Here is a 25,085-nt window from a genome sequence, read left to right as displayed (position 1 = left end):
GTTTAAAAGCAAACGTTAAGCAAGGTGGGTTGTGAAGCAAAAGGAAGATTTTTGGCCAGATGTGTGCTCGGGGATGGTCTTCAGATGGCCAGACAGCAAATGCCTTTTGGTTCCGTGCTGAGTGTGTTCTTTCTAAGGAGAAGAGACTGTTGTGACAGGAGAAATATGATCCTCAGTGTGATATTTCTTTGGTGTGTTTAGCTCCTCTACGGTTTTCCCAGACATGATAGTGTGATAGCTCTTTCATTGATTAAGATAAACGGCCAAGATAAAGATATTATGGGCTGGGGGTGTTGGGTACACAAAGCAGTCTGTAGGATTTCTTAGCCTGGCACACATTCCCACACCCTTGATTTTCGTGGAAACGATACCAGTGAGAAACAGTGGGAAAAGATGCAAACTATTCAGCCCCACCCAATGCCAGCACTTCTTTCTTTATGGCCTGACTCCTTCTGGTAAACTGTTGCAGCCTCACCGAGCAATATGAGCCCCACCTCGGACAGAGATGTCTTTAAAAAATAAATTCCCCTAAAATCCATTTATTTCTTGAGGCAATAAGATGGGCAGAATCTAAAATGATCATAATGTAAATGCATTCCAACGTTAGACGCTTTGCCTCTTGAATGAGCACGTTAAAAACATTATCATGGACAAATGAACATTTTTCATTTTGATGAAATGCAATGCATTTTAAAATTGCACTGCACTTTGAAATTTTAGATCTCTGGTACCTACATGTCTCATGATCTAAGAAATTGGAAATCATTACACCTCTGATATTTAAAAGATCATGGTATTAGTAAACAAGAGATTAGTGTCTTTCTATGGTGCCTTGTAATTTGATAAAAATAAGCATATCCCTGTATAAAATTTTTAAAAGAATAGCATAAGGATTGTGTGATGCAGTCTGATAAAGGCAAAGGATAATTCGGGGCAGACAGGAACATTGGGGGAATGTCCTTTTGTACCTGACGATTCTGGATCCTCCAGCCCTCAATGGCATTTTTTGTAGAGCATTAGCTAATTGATCAACATTTTAAAAAGGGAAAAAAAAACACATAGAAAAGAAAAAGAGAGCAAGAGGTAGGGAAAAAGAAAGAAGGAGTTTTTGCTTGAATTCACACTCTCATTTCAAATTCCTCTGCAATTTCTCTCTGAAGTCCCTGTGCTGCATTGGAAACATTATACTCAGAACTACGAAAGGGGTGGGGAGTCTGTATCATGGAGATTTTAAGCTCTGAGTGTTGATCCTAAATTCACACGGCAAAAGCCATCTTAAAATATTTGAGGGGGTAGAGCTAATGAAATCATTATAGGTGATAACTTTAATATGTATTCAGTATATTTTCTCAAATATATTTATTTAGGAATAAATTCTTTTCAAACTTGCAGTTGAAAGGATAGGAATTAGTAGCAAGTTTTGAATATGTGTATGAATTTTTACACACATTCAGAGACATATATTAAATGAGCTATTAAAGCACAGTGAATATTGAGGATTAAAAGTAATTTCACCTAATAAGAAAGCATACACACCATACACACACACATGCACACCCAAGTAAACATCCTTCAGTTTGTCAAGTCAGATATAAGTGGGTTTGAATCTGAGCTCTATCCTTTTATATAGTGTGTTTGGAGCATATCATTTAATTTCTTTGATGTAGGTCCTCATCTATAAAATGTGAATTATTCTACATATCTTTTGGTATTTTGTGAGGATTAGAAATAATGTACATCAAATTCCTTGAGCAGTATTTAATATACAGTTCATGGCAATGACTTTTAGGTGTTGTTACTGTTTCTTGAATGGAAATTATTTATTGGAATAAGCCCTAGAGAAGGAAAGTCTGTTTATATTTTTAAGAGAGGCAGAATATAATATTCATACTTTGCAAAGGCTAGTAGTCATTTTTCAAAAGGTCAAAAGTTATATACTATAATTGGAAACTTTTTATCTCAAATTATTTGAGACTTACATAAACATACTCAGGTCTTTAGATTACTGCTTCACATCTTTTTTTCACAGCAGGCATCTTGAATTTTCATATTTATAAACTAGACCATTAAATATGCTTTGATGAGGGAATAATAATCAAGAGATAAGCATCTCTAATAAGGAAAAAATCTGAAAAAAGCAAGAATTTGAGCAAAGCCAGTGCCATATCACTTTAATTGTCTGTTTTTCTACTAGTGGTTCACATTGAATCCATCGTAGAATCCTGTATAAGCACCCAGGACTGTGGACCACCAGGTTTACTGTGGCTTGGGTGTTGATCTAACATGATGAATCATATGCCTTGAATACATGCCTCTTTCTCTAGTAAATATTTAACAGATGAGCCATAATGCACTTGTTTATTCTACATCTCACTAAAGTAATTCCTCTGAGGGAGAGAACTAAAGGGTCTTTTACCACAAAACCCACAATTTGAGAAAACAAGCTCAAGGAATTTATTTTCTATTAGGATTTTAGTGAGTACCTTGAAGATGGAAATTATTCTAGCTTTTCTTAAAAATTTCTATTCTGGTTTTAGTAATTGAGCTTGTCAATGCCCTCCACACAGAGACCACCAGGAACACACCTGTGGTTGAATGTGTGTTGGGTTACAACTCATTGCGTTGAGGGAGGATGCACATCATGAGGAACTGAGTTAGAAAGGTCTCTTAGGATTTGGGTTTGGGCTGTAGCTGATTTAAAAAAAGAAAAAGAAAAAAACACTAGCAATCTCTCGTTTAGCAGGAGAGGGGCACGTCTGGTATTTTGTGGCTTGGACAGTGTTCATATTTTGTCTGTGTTCAGGCATGATAAGGGGGTGGTGCCATTTCTGACCTGCCCCATCCCAGTCACAGCATGGCCTTGTCTGAAAATGATGCTTCTTTGACATTGTTTGTGTTCAGTAGAAGAACACAAAGACCAATGGGATAGTATCAGGTTAGCTCCTGGATGCTGCTTTTCTCTTTCTCAAGCTTGAACACAAAGATACTTTTGGAGAGGGAGAGAGATTTATTTGTTGCTGGATGCTCTTTAGTGTTCAAGGAAAATAAATCAGATATTTTTGTTGCTAAAGTATTCAGAGAAATCTTTTTCATCTGCTACTTCAGCAGATAGTATCCTTCAGGCCCAGTGATTTCACACAAACGAATATTGCCCCAGGTAAGAGTTGGCTGTTCTATGGAAAAGAGGAAATGGGAACTACTCTAATTCTTAACTGGAATCCTAGACTAAAAGGAAGTGCTGAGACCTATAGGGTCTCTGGATGAGAGGTTTTAGCCTAGTCTAAACCCTGGACAATGTGGCAAAAATTTCTTATTCCAGACGATATTTTGGTAGATTAGGTTAAAATAATTCAAGACCATATTAGAGTGCAGTACCCCACACTTTCCAATTTTGCATCAGTGACAAGGCAGTGGATTTGTACCAGAAGAAGCTGTAGGAGCCTTTGATAATTTACATAAATGAAAATGGAAATGCCCCAGCATCAATCACACGTGACAGAGCCATCTGAAACCACTAAGCCTTGTGAATTCTTTTAAACGAGTAAACAACTAAATGGCTTAATAACAATTCACTCATTTGTTGGAACACCTATATAAAGATTCAAATATAAATACTATTGTTTTCAATAGAATAATGCAGTAAAATGGCTTTGTAGCATATTTTATATTCACTTGAGATGTTTTGTTCTGGGCTGTTATTTTAGAATAGTCATAAGCATTGCAACATTTTTTGGTTATATATCTTTTTATTGCTGTTTACTTGCCACTACCTAAATAGGGAGATGAAAGTGATACCAGATGTATGATTGAAATGTTGCACCATTGAAATGTGAATGAGAGACATAGAAAAAAAAAGTTTATTTTTACAGCAGACACAGAATGCATGGCTTTTTTAGTGGAATCAGGTAGCAGATCCAGCATTTGGGTGTTCAAATCTTCTTGCAGTCAGATTAGTTTTGACTTTAGCTGGTGCCTTACCTTGTTCAATCAAGGCTAGAAAGGCTTTCATGTATAATTCATCCTGAAAAATAGCCCCATTTCTTCAATTTTCCCAAATAACTTATGATTTACCTTTTTTTTTTTTAAGAACATGAGTTTATAACCCAAAATAGCACGTGTTGCCTGAAGACAGCAATTCCCCATCACTGAAGGTATTTAGGATGACCATCTGTCAGAGATGATAGAGATTTTTTTTACTGAAAAGAAAAATCCCTTACAACCTGGTATTCTGTGGTTTTCTTTCCATGTCTTTGTTTCTAGCTCTTTCTACCTACCTTTATGATACTGATTTTCCACTGATAATTTTATATGTAAGTCATAGCTAAGATATTCACTGCCAAGTATCTTTTTTAGATACTAGTAAAGTGTTGTTTGCTGCCCACAGCTACCAGAATTACCTGGGTTGCCTTCTAAAAGAAGAGAATTCTCAGGACCCACTTCAGACTGGCTCAATCACTTTTGGTGATTTGAACAGACTTCCAGCTCCTTGATTTTATGTACACTGGAGGTTAGAACCATTGCTTTAGAACGTGGTCAGCGGGCGTGAAGTGGAGTTATTTTAGAAGGAAGAATCTCTAATTTCAGTGAGATGTGTTAGGTTATTACATGGCTCTTAGATTTATTTCTTTGAAGTGTAGACCGCAATGACAAGGACATGAGAATAGAAAGCACTTTTCTTCCTATTCTAGTCTACATCTGGGACGTAGAATTATTTCACATCCACCATCTCATTTGATCTTTGAAATAATTCTCAGTGAGTATTTTTACCCCAGTTTTGTAGATGAGGAATTGGAGATTCAGACTCTATGTGGGGATGGCACTGGAGAAATGATAGGCATTTTTCCTACTTTTCAGCAAATGACATCTTTTGAACCATTTCTCCCATGGAAACCAGGTGCTAAGATATAACTTTGTGTCTCCTGCAAAGCTTCTAAGGTACCTACAGTTTCATCATCTGCTAAGATATCCTCCGGATTTCCGCCTTCAGTGTTACTTCCTGTCTTTTACCCATTGAATACATTCTCTAAAATGCTGACTCGGATCAGGGAATAATGCATAAGGGTGATTTCTTTCCTGGATGTTTGTAATATTCTTCCAATCAGGACTCCTCTTTCCCCTCCTTTTGGTTGCATTACATTTTATGATGAAATCCACAACAATGAATGGGATAATATAAATAAGCAGGTATCTTTATGTGGTTTAGGTGTATTTAATTAAGCTAGCATAAAAAGATCTTGCTTTCACAACTTTGTTCTAATTCTTGGGAAACTTTGTTAGTATGATATTTTCAATAATTGTCCTATGAAAGAACATTTAAAGAAATTTAAAGAAAATATGGAAGAACACCTTTTCTCATATACTCTTTCCTGAAGTATTTCTGGTTTCTTTTTCCTTCTCAGTAAAGTTTCTGAAGAGACAAGTGAATGCATATTGAAGTAGGATTAAGATTTTTAAGTCTGCATTTGTTACTATCTTGTCCCAATTTAGAGCATACTAAAGTATAAATATGCCTACAGCTTTGTTTCTTTCCTGCTTGTATTGTGTTCTAATTCCTGTTGGTAGCAGAAATAAAACCACTATTTTTATCTCAGTGGGCACTGGCAGGATTCATCACAACAAATAAACTTACCATCTCAATTTCCTTTTACTTGAAAGGGTCGAGTTGGGATTGCTACCAAATGAGACCATCTTTTTTTTTTTCTTCATTTAAGATTTATGTATTTATTTGAAAGAGAGGAAAAGAGATGGTGGAGGGAAGAACAGAGAGAGGGAATCTCAAGCAGACTCCCCACTGAGTGTGGAGCTAGACACGGGGCTCCGTCTCACAACCCTGAGATCATGACCTGAGGGGAAATCAAGTCAACACTTAACCGACCAAAGCACCCAGGCACCCTGAGACCATCTTTTGATTGAAAAAAATTAACTATTTTATACACTTGAGACCAAGTACATATGAGAGAGTATTCCTCTTCAAAATCCATTAATACCTGCCAATGCTTTGTGGAGTGTCAATTTTTAAAAGCCAGAGGGAGACAGTAAAATATATTCTAATTAATGATACACCTAGATCTAGAGGGTGAGCTTCTACTTAGTTATCAGACTTGGTTTTTAGTTATGTTTTTCTGTTAACTCACAAACAACTATCATCTTCTACCCACTAATTTGTGTTTGTACTCATTAAGACAAAGACCTGATTTCTAACGTTTGCTTAGTGAGCTTCAATTTTTTTTTTTAAAGATTTTATTTATTTATTTGACAGACAGAGATCACAAGTAGGCAGAGAGGCAGGCAGAGAGAGAGGAAGGGAAGCAGGCTCCCTGCCTAGCAGAGAGCCCGATGCGGGGCTCGATCCCAGGACCCCGGGATCATGACCTGAGCCGAAGGCAGAGGCCTCAACCCACTGAGCCACCCAGGCGCCCCAGTGAGCTTCAATTTTTAAGAATCAGCTTGTTTAATTCAGTTTAATTTAGGTGTTTCCTCCTAAACCATAGGAAAGCTCCCTTCATTCAACAATTGTTGAATGAACATTGAACATTCAACATTCAACATTGTATCGGTTTGCTAGGTGTAGAGCACTGGATTTGCTGTTATGGCATTTAGGGGATGAAAGATAATGATTGTTACCTTCATGGAGTTTGTGTTCTGTTTGGGGAGACATTTCTATTTAAAAAAAAAAAGTAATGAGCAATTCAGAAATATTAGAAGTACTATGTAATACTTATACTTAACAAGTATTGTAAGTATTATATTGTGCAATGCTAAAAATAAATTCTGTAGGAGCCTGGAGAAGGTAAGAGATCAGTGTTATTTTATTAAAAATTAAGCTGTACAAGTGGGTGAGTCATTGCCTTGAGCCTTGGATTATGGCTAATGCTTAAGTATGAAGAGTGAGGATAGATAGGCAACCCAAATGGGGCAACCTCAACCATATAATTACAAGTCACACTAAATATTAGGAAACTGTTGAGATATTTGTTGTAGTTGAGAGCCATAAATTTTGTGGGTGAACTCTCCCTGACCTGTCCTTACGCTCTGTGCCTTGGTCAATTTTAGGCTCACATTTTATAATCCATCTTGTGTGGGAGGCTTATTCTGTGTCCTTCTCTTATAGCACATATTTCTTTTTTTTTTTTTTTAAAGATTTTATTTATTTATTTGACAGACAGAGATCACAAGTAGACAGAGAGGCAGGCAGAGAGAGAGAGGAGGAAGCAGGTTCCCCGCTGAGCAGAGAGCCTGATGCGGGGCTCGATCCCAGGACCCCGGGATCATGACCTGAGCCGAAGGCAGAGGCCTTAAACCACTGAGCCACCCAGGCGCCCCAGCACATATTTCTTTAATCACTTATCTATGAAGCCTTGCCCCACATGTATTTGTATTTATAAATTATTTCTTTAGTCAGTTATAAATTCCAATAAATAAGCCTCCAGATTAATAAGGCATCTCAATTCAGTAGGGACACTTTTTGTAATTATACACATAATCAACCTGTGCCTTTACCTTTAGAGAAACTGCTGTGGTTACCCTAGGATTGTAATTGTCTAGAATACTTATTTAAGAACTCCTAAGACTTTACATTTACACGGTAGCTGAAAATGGCTTTTCTGGTTTGGTTATTATTACATTTGCTCTATGTTAGCCTTAGCCCACTTTGTGTACTGGCATAATTTTGAGTTTGTTCTGAGTGACCAGGTCCTATTGGACTTTTAGATCCTTGAACATAAAGTTCATGGCTTTTCCCTCCTTTCCACTTGCTGTCTGTCCACACGTTTCTGTGCTTGGTCTTGGTTCATCTGCACTGGCTGTTAGAGTGACTCATGGTCAATTATTTTACCTCCAGCTGCCTTGGACGTTCTCTCCATAAGATCAGAACAATTTTTGCCACTGCCTCCTCAGAGAACACTCTAGGTTAAAGAGAAAAAAGTAAGGGGGCATATTAGAAATAAAACTATGGAAACAGAAATAAGTGTTAGGATCTGTGTTGATTTGGAAAGTTTGAAGAATTTAAAGATGAAAGGTGGACCACTGTAGAATGTTTTACTGAGCACTAGTAAGTGATACCCTTTTATATATATTTTAATGTAATGTAGTAATTTATTATACTACTAAAGATCATTAACAACATTTTAAGAATAACTATTTCTCTGTAAAAGTTGAGCCAGTGTACATAAGGGTGTTCTAACTGGAAAAAAAATACCAAAAATTTTTTAAATAATAGAAGCATTATGAAAACTTTATATGAGAAGTTTAATATTTTCTGTGTGATGATTTCAGTTCTCTTTTCACATAATACTTATCCCTAAAGATTCCTTTTCTCAAATGTTCTACATGTTTGCCCTGAATTCAGAGGGTGTGATGGCAGGATGCCTCCTTTATTTTGTAGTATTGTCTTGTAATCATTGCACTGGGGTGAGGAGTGGGAGCAGGGGAGTGGCAATAGAGATAAAGCCCAGCATTTTAAAATGAAGATGGGGAAAAAAATAAAACAAGTACAGACATTTTGCATTCAGTGGTTTGGAGATGCCATCAGAAGTAGTAGATATATTCATTCTATTGGCTTCTTAAATTAGTATGAATATCTGCTGTAATTTATTCACATCCAGTCTGACCTGTATCAGATTAGAGTGACATGATTGTTGTATTTTCCATATAGCTGTCACAATAAATCATTTCAATATCCTCTTGAATCAGTCAGATTCAAAAGGCTAGGTCTATGTAAGAATTTGAAATGTGTATATTGTTGGTATGAACTGTAGTAAATATGTTTGCTAATTGTTCATGTTACTTAACCTTTGTATGATCTATCACATATTATTGTTTGTATAGAAAAGCTGTTCATAAGCTCATATATAAATGGCCAATGAATATGCTTTATAAGTAGCCTATAGGAATTTGTTCTGCCTGAACATGAAGAGATTATTATTATAATGGTGTATTCCTATAGATCATTCTTCTGTCCTAGTACTTTGATTGGGCTATATGCCACACATGTGTGCTTTGCTGGGTCACACAGCATGTAATGATCATGTATGTCTGTGACAGAGTTAAGGCAACTTAGTTACACATAGCGTTGTGATAATTCTTCTAAATCTCATGAAGAAAAGCCTTTCAGTATGGATGTGAGCTTCCCACCTTCTGCAGAAAGTCAAGATTACTGTTCTATCCTAATGATAATTGTTATCCTGTGTGGTACAAGATGAGAAAGATTAAGTTATGTACGTAGCTCCTTCTCTACCCGTTTCAGAAGGCATGTGTGGAAATCTGTGGATTCAGTAGGATAAAATACATTCATACCTAAGACTTATCTGCAGATCAGTTTTGTTTTTGTTTTTGGTATGTGTTTCAAGGTACTATAGTTGTTTGATGATTTTGAGAACATAAATCTGATATTAGAGTAGAGTTTACATTGCAGAGTTTACCTCCAGGTTCTTCCAAAGGGATTTAGTTCTCCCAGTACAATGTACAGAACAAAATAAAACAAGTGACAGGAGCAAAATAAAGTGTATGTGTAAAATTCTTTTTTGAGAAATTTGAATTTGTACTTTGAGAACTCAGAAATTGGCAACACTTTCCTTGTCATTTGATTTATAGCAGTGTCTGTGAAAAACCTTTGAATTACCCATTTGTTTTCCTGATTTTAGATACTTTTGAAAACCACTTTATTAAAGCATTAATAAAATGCCAGTAAGTAACATATTAAGTGAGTAACTCTTACTCACTTAATAAGAGACTCAGAATAAGTCCATGTACTGAGGTGTTTAAAATGAGGTGTTAAAATGAGTTTGAACTGCTCAGCTAGTTAGGACATAGTGCTAATCTAGCCACTGCTATTCCACACAAGCCAACTATTTTCATTTAGTCTCAAAAGCATAGACTTCATTCTTAACCTCAAGAGTAACAGATCAAGGGGATACATACAGTCCAGGAGAATGTTGCCAGATGTGTACAAACCTAAATCTACTACCCCAAAAGAACACACTTAAAAAATGAACATTCTATAGACACAGATTTATGTGTCAAAATTACCCCCTAATTACTTCTCTTCTCAATATGAAAAAGAATTCTAGACCTTTTCTCGAAGGCCCATGTGAGGAGTAACAATAGTGATATAATAAAAGAAAATGGAGGTTCTCTATTGCTTTGTGATAAAGTTAACCTAATTCAAACTTGTTTGAATAAATTATGTTTTTTTCCAGTACACTGAACAGTTTAACTATAGAAAAAATCCTCATTAGGAAAAATAGTTTACCTCATTGAAAATTTTATAATAACAATAGGATGAACATTTTTCAATAATAAGAAGCAATAATTAATATATATTGAGAGCTTATCATGGTGTTCTGCACTACCCATCATGCTAAGAGTTCTATGTAGATTATCAAGTTTTATCTGCACAATAATTCAATGAGTTGGCAGTATCCCATATTAAAGAGGAGGAGATTGATGTCTAGAGGGATTGAAAATATATATATATATATATCCATATAACTGAATATGGATAAAACTGAATCCATATAACTACTAAATGATGGACCCAAGATGCTACCTTACGTCATAATGACCTTCCTGCCTTCTCCAAACCCCTGTGCTATGATGATAGAGCAACATTTTAGACAATTAAAATAGGATCAAGAATTCAAAAAATAGAGGCTTCTTTATGTTCAAAACCCAGTGGCCCAATCTGCCTTCACTGATTAGTCAGTGAATCCAAAATGCTATTTTGATGGATTTTTTTTCAAATATAGTTCAAAACAGAAGTATAAATTCAAACAGGAAAACGTTTTTTATGTGTAGTCGTTGAGTAAAATTATCAGATGCACTCATAATATTCAAGCCAGATTTGAGTTCCTGGTCCTAGCACTGGAACACTGAAGAATGAAGCTTTCTATGTTGATATTTCCGTCTGCATTTAAACTATTTTTGTCAAATGGCTGATACCCTTAACTAGCCTTTTCAATATAAGGGGGAATTTGTTAGTGAGTTCATGTTGTTTGTCCTAATTCAAAAGGTCACTAATCTGTCATGTGCTTCATAATCTCATTACACAGCAGGGACTTCTTTCCAGTTGTTAAAGAATCAGTAGGAGTGATTGGGCTATTACACGGGGCAATCAAGCATTCGTATACTGGTTCATGTAGGAATAGGAATTTTAAACTATTTTTTGAGTAGGTAGGAAATATCTTCCAACAGGAAACTCTTCCAGTTGACCTGACCCAAGTGGCTTCCATGCCTGATTTGTGAAGGTAGTTCTTGGGCTATAGCAGCAGGTTGTATGTGGTTTGGGATCTTACTCTTATTTTGACAAACTGCCTTATAAGATAAAAAACTATTGTTGCAACAATTTTCTGAATCACCCACTGGCCAGAGTCCAGTGGAAGAGTGAAGTTTGGCTCTTTATTGCTTCCTTCTGATAATAATATTAAGGGATGATTATTTTGAAAAGTCTTAATTTATAATTTATCACATATGAAGAAAACTAGCTGAATGGAAGTAATTTATCCTTTGCAGAGCAATGAAAAATTTTCTCTTTTGAAAAAAAAAAATTGGGAGATGGATTTTGAGGGTTGCCTATATAACAAAGGCAAGAGTCTGGGAAAATGATATACATACATAAATATACATTTGGATTATTCTAGGTTTCAGATATGATACTATAGGAAATAGCTTTGAAACTTTGGATTATTTAAAACAATAGGTTTAACTGTACTCTAATTCATAGTTACCTCGTGTTAAAGTGTTTTCATTATTGCTATCATCATAAAAAATTTTCATAATGATAACTATCCATGTCATGTACAGATTTTAGATTCTTATCCAAAGTCGGATTATTAATTTGGAAGTTATAAATTGAATTTCCAGTGTTCAAACAGGCTTCCCTGCCCCTAATGTGGATTTGACTGTTTTCCTGTGTATATGTCAGGATCTATGATGGCCGTCTCATGTTCTGACCAAGGAGTCAAGGGTTATGTGGAGAGTATCCTGGAATGGCCTAGTCTATAATCTAAATATCATGTACATTTCCATTTAATACCTTAAAGGTAATGTTTTTGGAATTATTACTGTTTGGAATGGTTTCTCAAGCTCATTTCAAGGTAATAGATGATAGGTGAGTTTGGATCATATCATATTCTTTATATCTGCTGTCTATAGCTCTTTGTATGCTTCTGTATGAACATATATCACCTTTTTACAGTATCTTTTTTTAACATCCAGAAGAGCCTGTTTTTAAGTAGAGCATGTTCAATACTACATGAATTACTGAAGTGAACAGTTGTGATTAATTTAATAAACTAAGAATATGTGGTCCAACATGGAACTTCTGGAATATTTCTGATACAGATGATTATATCACAGGGTGATTGATACTTAGGAGGGTATAGCTGGCTAAGTCTTTCAACATATTGAATGTTCTGGAATATGAGAAGGATCCTTGGCATCTGTTTCATGACAACTGTCTAGTACACATTTATTTACTATTTGTCCAGTAATTTTAAGGCTGTATAGCTCAGATATTTAATACTAGGATTTTGTCTTTTTAAATCTTTTTTTTTTTTAAAGATTTTATTTATTTGAGAGAGAGTAAGAGCTAGAGAGAGTACACACAGAGGGAGAGGGAGAGAGAGAAGCAGGCTCCCCAGTGAGCAGTGAGCCCAATGTGGGACTAGATCCCATGACCCTGGGATCAAGACCTAAGCCAAAGGCAGATGCTTAGCCAACTGAGCTGCCCAGGCATCCTGAATTTTGTATTTTTAGAAGACTTTGTCTTTTTAAAAGATTTTTATTTATTAGCACACGAGAGGGGGCACACAAGTCAGGGAGGGGCAGAAGGAGTGGGGGAGGGACAAGCAAACTCCCACTGGAGTGAGGAACTTGACATGGGGATGGATCCCAGGACCCTGAGATCATGACCTGAGTTGAAGTTAGACGCATAACCAACTGAGCCACCCAGGTGCCCCTTGCCTTTTCTTTCTACCATACCAATTTGATTATTTTCCCTGGGCCTACCATGATGACAAGTAATTATGTCGGTTGACCCTAAACTGACCTCAAGGAAATGAGGTGCTTATACCAATTTAGGTAACGGATGACAAGTATCTGTGTTATAGTTGACCAAAATTCAAGTTCTATAGTGTAATATCTACTTGGAATTGGAAATTCTGAAATTGAATATGAATATATCCAGTGGAATATGTATGATTATTTATATATATGTGTATGAATAACAAATATCATCTTTGGATATTGCCAAATAATAACAAAAATGCCACAAAATTTGCCATGTTTCCTAAATAAATAGTATTAGGTCGTTTTTTAGTAAAAGTTTTCAAATTATAACTGCAGCCAATATTGCAGATAACATTTGATAATTGTCATTATTAAAATAAATTCTGGGAAAGGTAGATTGCAATATTGCTTTCTCAAAAAATATATTGTAGTACTTAACTTCACTTTCTTCCATGTGTCTGTGAAGGTCTGTATTTCTTTAATGATGCAGATATATCTTTTCTTAGTATAAAATTAATTGCTTTTTGTTACAATAAAAAACTGTTTTTGTGTGGCTACGTTCTCAGTTGGGAGAGGATGAAAAAGACCAAATAGACTGATAAATAGAATTTAAATCTATGATATTAATTGAAGATTATTTTTGTTGGCTGGCAGTTGTAGGTAGGTATTTTTTATATTATAATTTTAAAAATTCTTGAAAATTAATAGCATATGTGAAAGTCAAAGAACGGAATTATGGAGAGTGGTATTTTGTCTCATATAAAAATTCTGCTTTTTAAAAAAATTATGAAACTGAACTCCATATAAATATAAAAGTAAGGCTGAAAAATAAATATAAAAGTAAGGCTGAAATATCAGTGTCTGTTAATTCTTGCTGATTTTCAACTAAATACATTGAAGGTTTTAGATTACTAAGGGAAAATACTCTTTCGTTTCTCTATTTCATTTGATGGTTCAAATGGCAATTTACTTTTTTTTTTTAAGTGGTAGGTAAAAAGCTCACCCCTCCGATGATTTTAAAGTAATGCTTTATTTTTGAGTTGACCTAAAACATTAAACTGAAACTTGAGTTTTTTATAAATACACACAGACACAAACTCTTTTTTTTTCCAGTAGATACACACAAATGCCTTTCTTCCCATGGAAAATTACTTTTGCACCTTATAGTAATACTGTCCAATTGAAACTGTATTGCTTTTAGGTGTTAAAGATCTGTATTCTTTATTTGAAAGAAGTTCTGTCTTGTTAATTCTTGAGGAACATGAGGTGCTTTAGAATGTGATTATGATACAGCTGCCTTTTCCTGTGAGTCTCACAGGAGAAAAAGGTCCCTTTTACCTACCTCATCGTCTCTCTGCACAGATTAAGCTCCCTCAAGAATACTCTGGGTGGCTTATCATGATGATGGGATTTTGTGCCTGATTTAGTTATGTTTCCCATAGGCAGGTGCCAGTTGTTCTGTGAGCACATACATAACATAACAGCAGGTGGGACCAGGTCAGGATTCAGCTGGGATTGAGGAGGAGGGGCTCTACATTCCACAGGGTTACTTCAGCCCCTTTTTGTCTCCATGGCTGAAACTGGACCCCACCCCCACCCCCGCCAGCCCCAGGTTGCCCACCTCGCTCTAAGAGCTTCAATCTGTGGCACTGGTCCTTGCCACAGAGTACTAGTCCTTGCTGCCCCAGTTTAAGAAAATCCAAACTGCCGTGAAAATTATAGCCCTGTATGGTTCTTGGAAAAGTTAACTTTTGTGATCTAAGCCACAATTGACAATTTCCTTGTGCGTCTGCAGAGCGTCTAACAAATAAGAAATGTTAGACTTGAACTTTAAACAAGTACCTTACCTCTCAAATTCTACAGAAACTTATCACATCACTTATCCTGTGTGTATTATAAAGGTAATGATTATTTTGCTATTGCAGTCAATATAAATATAGGAATGTGCTCTCGTGTGTGTGACAGAATGTGTATGAATTCAGGTGACTTTGGTGTTTGGTTATTACTAGTTTTCTTTGAAAGTAATAGAGGCAGCCTGGGTCTGAGAACCTGGGTGGAGTCGGGCAGGTCCCACAGGACCAGGCAAAAGGGCCCTTGGCTTGGCGCAGGATAGAAATCGAATGCAAGGAGGAGAAAGTAAAAACAGATTTTATTGAATAATGTGAGTGACAGAGAATAGCAGGCAGAGTGTCTAGGAGACTTGGAAAGGAAAGGAAAATGAGTTCTGTGGTTGTTTGGGGTTAGGGATTTATATTGGAAAGGGATCTAGAGGAATCCAGGGTAGGGTCTGATCAAAGGTGAGTGTCATGTGAACAATAGATGTTATTCTGGAAATTATTATTATTGTTTTTTTAAAGATTTTATTTATTTATTAGAGAGAGAGAATGTGCCCTTGGTCACAGGAATGGTAGGGGAAGGTCAGAGGGAAAGGGAGAAGCAGGCTTTCTACTGAGCAAGGAGCCCAGTGCGGGGCTCAATCCTAGGACCCTGGGATCACGACCTGAGCTGACAGCATACACTTAACCGACTGAGCCACCCAGGTGCCCCTATTCTGGAAATTATTGAAGGTAAGGTTGTTGATGCCAGCGTCCACATAGGTTTGTCTGAGGCTAATATCCTGAAACATGTTTGGGATCTGGCTCTTCTTTGATGTTATTAGGTGTTTGGAACCTAGGACAAAACTTAACTTAAAGTGGGAACAGCTTCTTTGGCGTATTCAGTGGCAAAATACAGAACATGAGTCAATGGACTCTAACAGGAAAACAGCAGAGGTAGAGCCTTTATAACGTGGAGTCCTTTCAGCTTCCCTCCCTCAAGAATGTAAACTCGTAAGAGCGGCAAGTAGCTTAAAAAAGAGCTGAAATTAGCCTAAAATTTCCAAATTCAAATGTCTTATTTTTATATGAAGAAACTGAGATCCAGAGAAGCCAAGCATGTTGGCCAAAATATGTTAAGTTGTTACCTGGGCTTAGGCTTCACAACCCCTGACTCCTAGTGATCTTTCTGTGGCTTAGAGGTCATCTTCAAGAGCAATCAAAGCCTAGCAGCGAGGGGTGCCAGGTGGTTCCGTTGGTTAGGCGAATGCCTTCGGCTCAGGTCATGATCCTGGAGTCCCAGCATTACTCTCACATTGGGCTCCCTGCTCAGCAGGGATTCTGCTTCCCCCTCTGATCCTCCCTCCTCTCTTGCTCTCTCTCTCTCTCATTCTCTCTTTTGGATAAATAAATAAAATATACAACAACAAAAAAAAAAACTCTAGCAGTGAGAAAGAGAATGTAAGTGGTGAGTTTGAGAGGCACAGCATTAGACGTGCCCCTCATCTGCTCTTTGAAGGACCCTTGGGCCAGCCGGGCAAGGAACACAAGCCATGCTTCCAACACCAAGTGATGTGCCAAGTTTTTATTTTTGAGGTTATTATGCAAAAGCTAACTTCCTCATACTTACTTATCAAATACTTCATGAGAATAGTGCTACCAAAGGAGAGCTGTCTCTCAGCTGTGATTTGGGAAAGAAGTGCTTTGCTGTGGTCATTCCTCTGGTGTCTCCCTGGGAACTGGAATATATTTTATGACACCTTAAGGCCTTTTTAGGTTAGAACTTTAAAGGAAATAAAAAGGTAGCCGAAATCGAAACATTATGAGGAAACTATATATGGATTTATTGACCCATTAACACACATTAGTCTTATAAAGGTGATTGGTTTTACTTTGTCTGTGTATACCTTCTATTTTTAGTCCCTCCCTCCCTGGGTTCATGTTGTTCCCCTCGGCCCAGTGCACTCGCACACGCGCGCACACACACACATATAGGCTTCTTACGGTTTTTCTAAACTGACTTAGAGGCTACTGGACTCCTTCTGTAGGCACTAGAAGTTCAGTTACTGTGGTACTCTTATTAGGAAGGGTTCTTGGTTACTGGTGGCCATGCCCTTTCTTCATCTGTGTACTTAATTCTTTAGTCAGCACACATTTATTGCCTTTTGGTGGCTGGACATTGCTGTGCAAAATACAAAATACAAAGATGAGGGAGACATATTCCATGGCCTCCATTAAAGAAAATTCCTCAAGGAATATGTCCCCTTAAATTAAGTAGATAATTTTTAAATGTTTATTTATGTAAGTAATCTCTACATCCCACATGGGGCTCGAACTTACAACCCTAAGGTCAAGGGTCACACACTCTTCCAACTCAGTCAGCCAGGTGCCCCTATTTGGATAGTTATTATATTAGATGCTACCTGCAGTGATAGGAATATACAGAGCCTATATAGAAGTACAGAAGTGGCCCCTGTGAGGAAGGGGAAGAGGTCAGTCAGGAACTCCTGCAAGTTGTGGTGACTGAGCCCCTATAGGCTATGATGTTTGAGCTGAGCTTTAAAGGTTAAGTAGGAGAAAACCAGGCACAGGGGTGTCAGAAGCATTTCTGACAGAAGGTATGACACGGGGGGGGGGCGGGGGGGAAATCCATGAGCCATGTCATGGTATAGTGAGAACAGGGCTGCATACCCAGGGAGGAAGGGCATAATGGGATACAGCATAGATTCTGATCCCGGACCACATGTTCTGACGTGTTTGAAGTGTGTAAGTAACTCTCTTCTCTGTGCCCCTTGCTTCATCTATAAAAACTGAGTTAGTTACAGGACCAGCCTAATAGGGTTTCTGTGAAAATTATGCAAGTTCATGTCTATAAAGTGCTTAGAATAGGACTTGGCAAGAGTGAACACCATGTAAGATTTTTGTCATTAGACCATAAAGTGAAAAGTAGGTAGGACTTAGGATAAATGAGGCTAAAGGTGTAGGCAGGAGTAAGAATGTTGTACCTCATGTTAATGAGCTTGGTCTATATGCCGGATAGCTGAAGAGGAGATTTTGAAAGGCTTTAGGCAGTAGGGTGCCATGGCCGGATTTTTTTTTTTTTTTCCATTGCTTTGGAGACTGCAGAGAATGGGAAAGTCTGGAGGCAGATTTTATTTGGGGGGTGGTTAACATTGGGGAGATATGATATGGGAATGAACTGAGATGTGTGGCAAGGAAGAGAGAGATAAAGGCAAATTAGTCTGAATAGGCCATTGAATAGACATGGGGGTGAAGATTTGGAGAAACTCCAGTAAAAAATGACTCCTGGATATCCCTCTCTGGTGGTCTGGTAGCTGGTGGTACTAGGAACTGACATGGCTCATAGTAAGGAAGGAACAGGTTCAGAGGGAAAAGTACTGGGTTTTCACGTGTAAGGCCCAAGGTTCCTGTGGGACACGCAGATGAAAAAGTCTAGTAAGCATTTGAAGTGTGACACTTGGAGAAAAGATCAGGATAGATACAATTTTAAGAACCACCAGCAACGTGGGTAGAAATCACAAGACGTAACGAAATCACTTATCAGTTGAGGACAGAGTTGTGACAGGGAAGGCTAAGAGAGGTTTTTAGGAGGAGGACAATAAAAGGAGATAGAATTCCTGGTAAAACTGGGAAAGAGAAAATGTGCATTTTTTGCCTCTAGGTATTATTTCCCCACATGTGAATGCCAGGCTTAGATTTGACCAGATGTTTCTCTGAGGCTACACTTGATGAGTCAAAGCCTCAAGCATATCTAAGGCAGCCTGGTTTGCCAACACCCAGGCTGCATGGCCATGGTGAAAATAACTGGTCACATCTTTCCCTCTGGTTAGGTGGACCACACTTGCTCTCCTTCTATACTATAGTATACTACTATACTGCTGTATACTGGTCACATGATCACTGGTCTCTCTGGGGCCACTCAGCGATGCCAGTTGCTTTTCTAAGCATGATGCGGGTCTATCTAGTTCCTGGGCAAATACAAACTAAAGAGATCATTTGAGAGACTATTCTCACAGAAAATCAAAACAAAATATCTCCATTGTATACTTATTTCTTTTTCCTGTTTTCTCCCGAGTTTTGGAAAGATGTAAACTTGACAGCCACATGTTTGCAACAAAACAAACGTGCCAGTAATTGACTGTGAGTAGCAGATAGAGGTCTTTAAGTTTTTTCTGCCCTTATGTGTGAATTTCACCCACACAGTGAAAGAATTGTAAATATATTAAAAAATGGAGGCAATTAGTTGTATCTGTACTGGATGGTTGCATATAAGGGATGCTGGAAATTATTATGAGAATATTCACCTTTTTAAAAGATTATTTATTTATTTATTTGACAGATTGCGCAAGCAGAGGGAGTAGCAGACAGAGGGATAGGGAGAAGCAGGATCTTCACTGAGCAGGGAGCCTGATGTGGGGCTTGATCCCAGGACACCAGGATCTTGATCTGAGCCAAAGGCAGACACCTAACCAACTGAGCCACCCAGGGGCTCCAAGAATATTTACTTTTAAAAAACTGTTTGCTTACCAGATCCCTGGTAGTCCTTTAAATTTATTTTACCCTTTTTGCTTCTACCACTTGATACATTCTGAATGTCACATAAATAGGCTTGTCATAGAAGCCTTGGAAAATTTTGGGGTAACTGGATAGCTGAGTTGGTTAAATTTCTGCCTTTTGATCTCAACTTAGGTCTCAATCCAGGGTTATGAGTTCAAGACTCATATTGAGCTTCACACTGGGCATATAGCCTACTAATAAAAAATAAACTGGAAAATTTCAACTTACAACATAAGATGAAAAAAAATAAAAATAAACAATTTTATATTATCACATACATATACAAATATATAACATTATTTTAGTAATGGATTTTAAAAGTGCCTTTTGAGGGGCACCTGGGTGGCTCAGCAGGTTAAAACCTCTGACTTCGGCTCAGGTCATGATCCCAGGGTCCTGGGATCGAGCCCTACATCGGGCTCTCTGCTCAGCAGGAAGCCTGCTCCCCCCGACCTCTGCCTGCCTCTCTGCCTACTTGTGATCTCTGTCAAATAAATAAATAAAATATTTTTTTCTTTTAAAGTGTCTTTTGAAACTCCTTAATGTATTTTCCAGATTTCAGATAGAGAATTTGATATCACATGAGGATAAAATGAATGATCAGAAATGAATCATACGATTGTATATTTGGATATTTGTATTACAGTGAGAACAATGACATGGCTAAGAGTAAAAAAAAAATGTAGACAATTTGACAATACACGAAAAATAAACCACCACTTTTAGGTTTAAGGGAACATGAGCAAGGTATAAAGTCAAGTAAGGGATTTCAGACTCACAGATGAAGGTTGGAAATGAAGATTGGAGTCCTGACAGTAACGAGTGATGTAAGCAGATCGCGGAAGAGTAAAAGCAGGAGCGGGAACTGGTGGCCAGGGCATGTCATCTGCGAGCAGAGAATGAGCAAGGTCAGGGAGAAACAAAGAAAAGAACATTTATGCCCTAATTAGCCAGCAATTTGTTATAAAACAACCTTGCCACCTGGAGAGTAGAATTAAAAAATGTATTGGCACAAACTGTCAAGTGAGCCAAATGAGAGCAGGCCGCCTTCCAGGTCCCAGGCGCAGGCTACCGCGGCACGCTTGACCAAGTCTTAGGGAGAAGAAAGCATGCTGTAGTCAAGTCACAGATCATACAAAGATCAGCATAAGTTCATGAGGCTTGCATGGTGTAGTCAGTCCTTTATTTATTTTTTTTATTTATTGTTTTTTTTTTTTCATTTTTTTTGGTGCAAAATGGTGGTTTTATTAAAGCACAGGGACAGGACACACACGACCATATAGGACAAGGGGAGAGCTGCTCATCTCTTTATTGCATCATCATTTATGCTACACTTTTGAAGGGCAATGTTTCCCTTTAACCTTGGGGCCACGTGTGACTCATTATTTGTTCTTATGGTGAATATCCACTGTATTTCTCTGACTCATCACTTTTGCCTTCACCTCTGCTGTGATGTGGTGTGAGTGCCTACTCTCTTCTCCTTCTCGAGCCCCTCACAAGGACTGCCTGAGGTTCTTCTATTACCTGTAATGCTCCTGCCAGAGTTGTCTCCGCGCTTTCGTCTTGTTTTCTAGGCACGGGGGCTTCCCTGCCTTATGTCATGCCGTGAACTGATCAGTATCCCAGCGTGGACACCTGACCAGAACGCTCTAACCGGTCTCATCCCCAGCCCAGCTGGATGCCCAGGTCAACACTGTCACTTCACTCATGTGCTGAGTCAGTCCACATTACAGTCTTTACACTACTTGTCTCTTTTGTCCCTGACCCCGGCTGGACACTGCAGAGAACTGGCACACAATTTCTCCTCTCCATGCCTTTCTGCTCAGAGGGGCGATGTCTGTATTTTCCAAACTAAAATGTAGCTTCCTTTGTTCATCTCCCTTCTCTTGGTGCGCTTTTTCTTCTTCTCGACAAAGTTGATCAGCTCTATGCCTAGAATGCCAACATTGTCACTTTATCATTTAACAACTCTTGGCATCGTCAAAGTCATGAGACGATGAGTCCTAACTGGAAGCGTAGTGTTCATTCTCTAAGCACATGATTATGTGGAATCCTTTACTCTGAGATTAGTCAGTGTAAATGGCATTGTCCCATGTTTAAACTTTTTCTTTAATCCTGACTGAACTTAGTTTAGTAACTCTGAATTTGAACCCCAACAAAAATGTACTTTAATTTCCTGGTTTGGGCACGTCAGATAATCAGTAAATTCACTGGAAGACAAAGTGTCCATTTACCCTATGAGTCTATCAGTACAATTTAAGAACCAACCAACCAAACACTTTTTTTAAAAATAAGTTTTATTTTTAAATAATCTCTATACCCATTGTGAGGCTTGAACTCAAAATGCTGAGTTGCACGCTCCACAGACTAAGCCAGCCAGGCGCCCCTCAAACACTTATTTTTGTCCTCCGGTCATAATCGTTCCTGCTTAGTCAGACTATACTGCATTTCCTTCCATAGAGATCCTTTGGTCCCATTCCCTTGTGTAACTTTCCCATTTTACTCACTGCTGCCACTGAATGCATCGAGAATTTAAAAAACCCGTAAGCACTAATTAAATTAATTTATGAAGTATGTCATTAACATCCATTCTGCCTTGATCTTTTCTGTCTAAGACAATAAGCCCTTGGGACATTTCAAATGCTTATGTTTAGTTGCTTAGTAAATCCTTAGTACCCATCATAACATCAGATTTTGATGACAGTAATGGTGATGGATAAAGGAGGCTATCACACCCCAGAGAAGTTATGAGCCAAGAATGTCTAGTTAGATTTATTTAGAAGGAAGTAACGGGCAGGATAAAGCACTAAGAATAAGATTGGGTTCATTTTAAATTGAGATGACAACCATCCCATAGTCCTAAAATAATGACTCCTTCTCTTATATACTGTACATGTCTAAATTGCCTCACATTTATTTAAAAACAAAGCCTTAAATGAAATTGCAGCTGACAGAAGCTTAGGCCTTATGTCTTTCAGTCAGATTAGGGACAAGAACTGACAGCATGGTTTCAAAGTCAGTCAGCTGACAGAATAGTAAGCTAGATAATAAATTGCAATTATAGTTCACTGTGATAAAGACCACGATACACATTTTTCAAGAGTGGTACAGAGAGGGGCCCCAGGCTCTCGTGGTCAGAGAGCATGTGACTCTTTATCTTGGGGTCGTGAGTTCAAGTCCCATGTTGGGAATAGAGTTTACTTTGAAGAAGAAGAAGAAAAAAAGAGTGGTACAGAGATTCACTGTATGGCTCCCTACTCAAATGAAGGGATCAAGCAGAGCTTTGTAAGAATCTCCATGTATTTCACACCTTTGTTTTACCTGAACTATAGCCTACCTTAGCTGCCAAGATGACTCTTCCCAGACTTAACTCAAATCCACATTCCCCTTAAGTCAGACTTCTCTTTTCTTGATCAACTACTGGGTTCACTCTTTCTTACTCTGTTTTTCTTAGTCCTGGTAAGATTCATTTCTTTCTTTTAGTTGTTAAAGTAGCTTTATAGTCTGGTCTAGGCTTCTATAACAATATACCTAGTCCTTCCCCCACTATGAATGAAATCAACACTGTGCAGCCGGGGAGATCAGACAGAAGGACAAGTACCTTGAGCAAGCCTTTATAAGCGAAACCACCCACTTTGACCAGCCCTTTTACCATTGCCCTATTAATATACGTAGAAAATGACTCTTGCTTCATGCTAACCTAAGGGTTACTTGGTAAAGAAAAGGAGGCCAATCAAACAACAGCTTTTATAATCATCCTTACATGCTCAAACCAGCTCCCTTTTCTTAGGCACCTTCAGCACAGAGGGAAGGATTCAGAGACTCAGTCCCACGGAGTCCTAAAATCGGCAAACTCAAACACATATCAAGTTGGATTTCTAGGGGGGCACTGTGTTTCCAGTGCTAAAGAGTTCTGGTGTCAGTCCCTTAAGGTGTTCAAATGTGAATCATCCTACCGGACTGGTCTTTGTGACATCCAGTTAAAACAAGCATCAGATATCATCAGGATTTTAAGGCACCTGTGACTGCTTTTTTAGAGTTATGGGTGGGAAATGGGGCATGAGAATACCTCAGCTGCGTTGTGTAGGGAAGTTGCCGGAGTTGTTTAGGCAGTAACAATGCCTATGTGATACTCAGCCAAAATATAAGTGCACGATAGTACCATGATGACTTCTCTGCTATTCTTTTTTTTTTACCCCTAAAACAGTTACTTCAAATAATAAGGTGTTTTTTTTTTTTCCCCTGTCCTGCCCTTCCGGCTTCTGAAACATGTGTCTAGACTTTTTATGGGGTGTCTTTACTTTACTATAGTATCTTTACTCAAACTGTTTCTATGACACGATTTATGACAATTATGTCTTGCTGTTAGTAGACCTATCTTCTCAGCTGTATCACAGAGATTGTGCCTTTTAATTCTTGGAATTTTGCACAAAACCTGGCACATAGGTGGGGCTCAGTTAATTTATTTTTTAAATATTGTGTCAATAACATTATTATTAGTTGAAAATATGCAATTTAGATCTCTACTGAATGAGACTGAAGAATGCCGGAACAGATATATGTGGATAACATGTCCAAAGCAGCCCAGTATACCTGGATCATCTGTGTAATTCAGATGAAACTAGGTCTCGACCTGAATTATTTAAATAATTCCCTCTGCAGAAGACTACAGGCTGGTGTAGAACAAAGCAAGGAGAATGGCCTTCTTTCCTATAGTCAGCTTTTAAAACACCCCACTCTCTTGTTTCCATGGCAAGAAAATCTCCTGGGTGCATTGCCAGGAGGTTCTCCCTTAGAAATTGAAAAGAAGAAAGAAACGAAGGGAAAGAAGCAACCCGTCGCCGTGTTTTCTGAAAACAGCCTCTCTCTCCTGCTGATCATCGACTGCTGCCCGGCCATGGAAACACCTCAGCCAATGGTGCCCAAGCCGCCTCAGCATGCTGGAAGCCTGTGATTAATTTTGTTTGACAGCGGCAGAAAGTGTGTCCTACCTTGGATGCCAGCTGATTATTTCCAGTATGGTTGCTGCTGAAAATTCCATTAATGATTTGCAAAATCTATTCAATTTGAAGAGAGGAGAAAAGTAAATTGGACCCAGTCTTTAGGAAAATCCTAATCTACAGAGTGAACTTTCGATGACAGAGGAACTGAGGAATATAACGGCAGCTTCAAAATTTTTTTTTGCATGAGGGATTTGGTCTGTTATTGGCAATGTATCATTAAAGAATGTGTTGTGGAAACATAAAAATTTTTGATTGATGTGCTTTCCTTTTCTTTCCAGTATTTAAATACGACAAATTCAGATACGCAGCTTGTGTGTATTAGTTAAGTACCTATAATATTCAAGGTCCTCAGGAAAATTTATTGAATTGAATCGAGTGTGCTATTATAAATGTTTGTGAGTGAGACGTAGGGCAAACCCTTGGAGAGCCTCCCATCTAAGATAGTTGATTCTTAACTGTGGCTACACGTTAGTATCCCAATGAAGGACTTGAAAAAAATTTGATGCCTGGGTCTCACTCCCCAGAGAATTTGATCTAATTCATCTGGGGGTGAGTCTTATGGCCTCAGTATTTTTTTCTATGTCTCCTCATGTCCATAATGTGCAACCAGATTTGAGAAGGAATAACTGATCTGAAGGGAAGCAAAAAGGCAATAATGGCCAAGTCCCAGTCCATGTACAAAAGA

The 25,085-nt window shown here is 38.0% G+C and overlaps 1 protein-coding gene across 11 annotated transcripts in view; it reads left to right on the top strand.

Moving 5' to 3' along the window:
- Positions 1-25,085, top strand: part of ANK2 (ankyrin 2) — a 323,587-nt gene that overhangs the window by 614 nt on the left and 297,888 nt on the right. The gene's annotated exons all lie outside the window — the stretch shown is intronic.

Source organism: Mustela putorius, unplaced genomic scaffold, assembly GCF_011764305.1.
Source record: "Mustela putorius furo isolate JIRA1106 unplaced genomic scaffold, ASM1176430v1.1 tig00000868_pilon_pilon_pilon, whole genome shotgun sequence".
Taxonomy (NCBI): Eukaryota; Metazoa; Chordata; class Mammalia; order Carnivora; family Mustelidae; genus Mustela; species Mustela putorius.
Note: the sequence above shows the minus strand (reverse complement) of the source record. Positions and strands in the feature narration are given on the sequence as shown.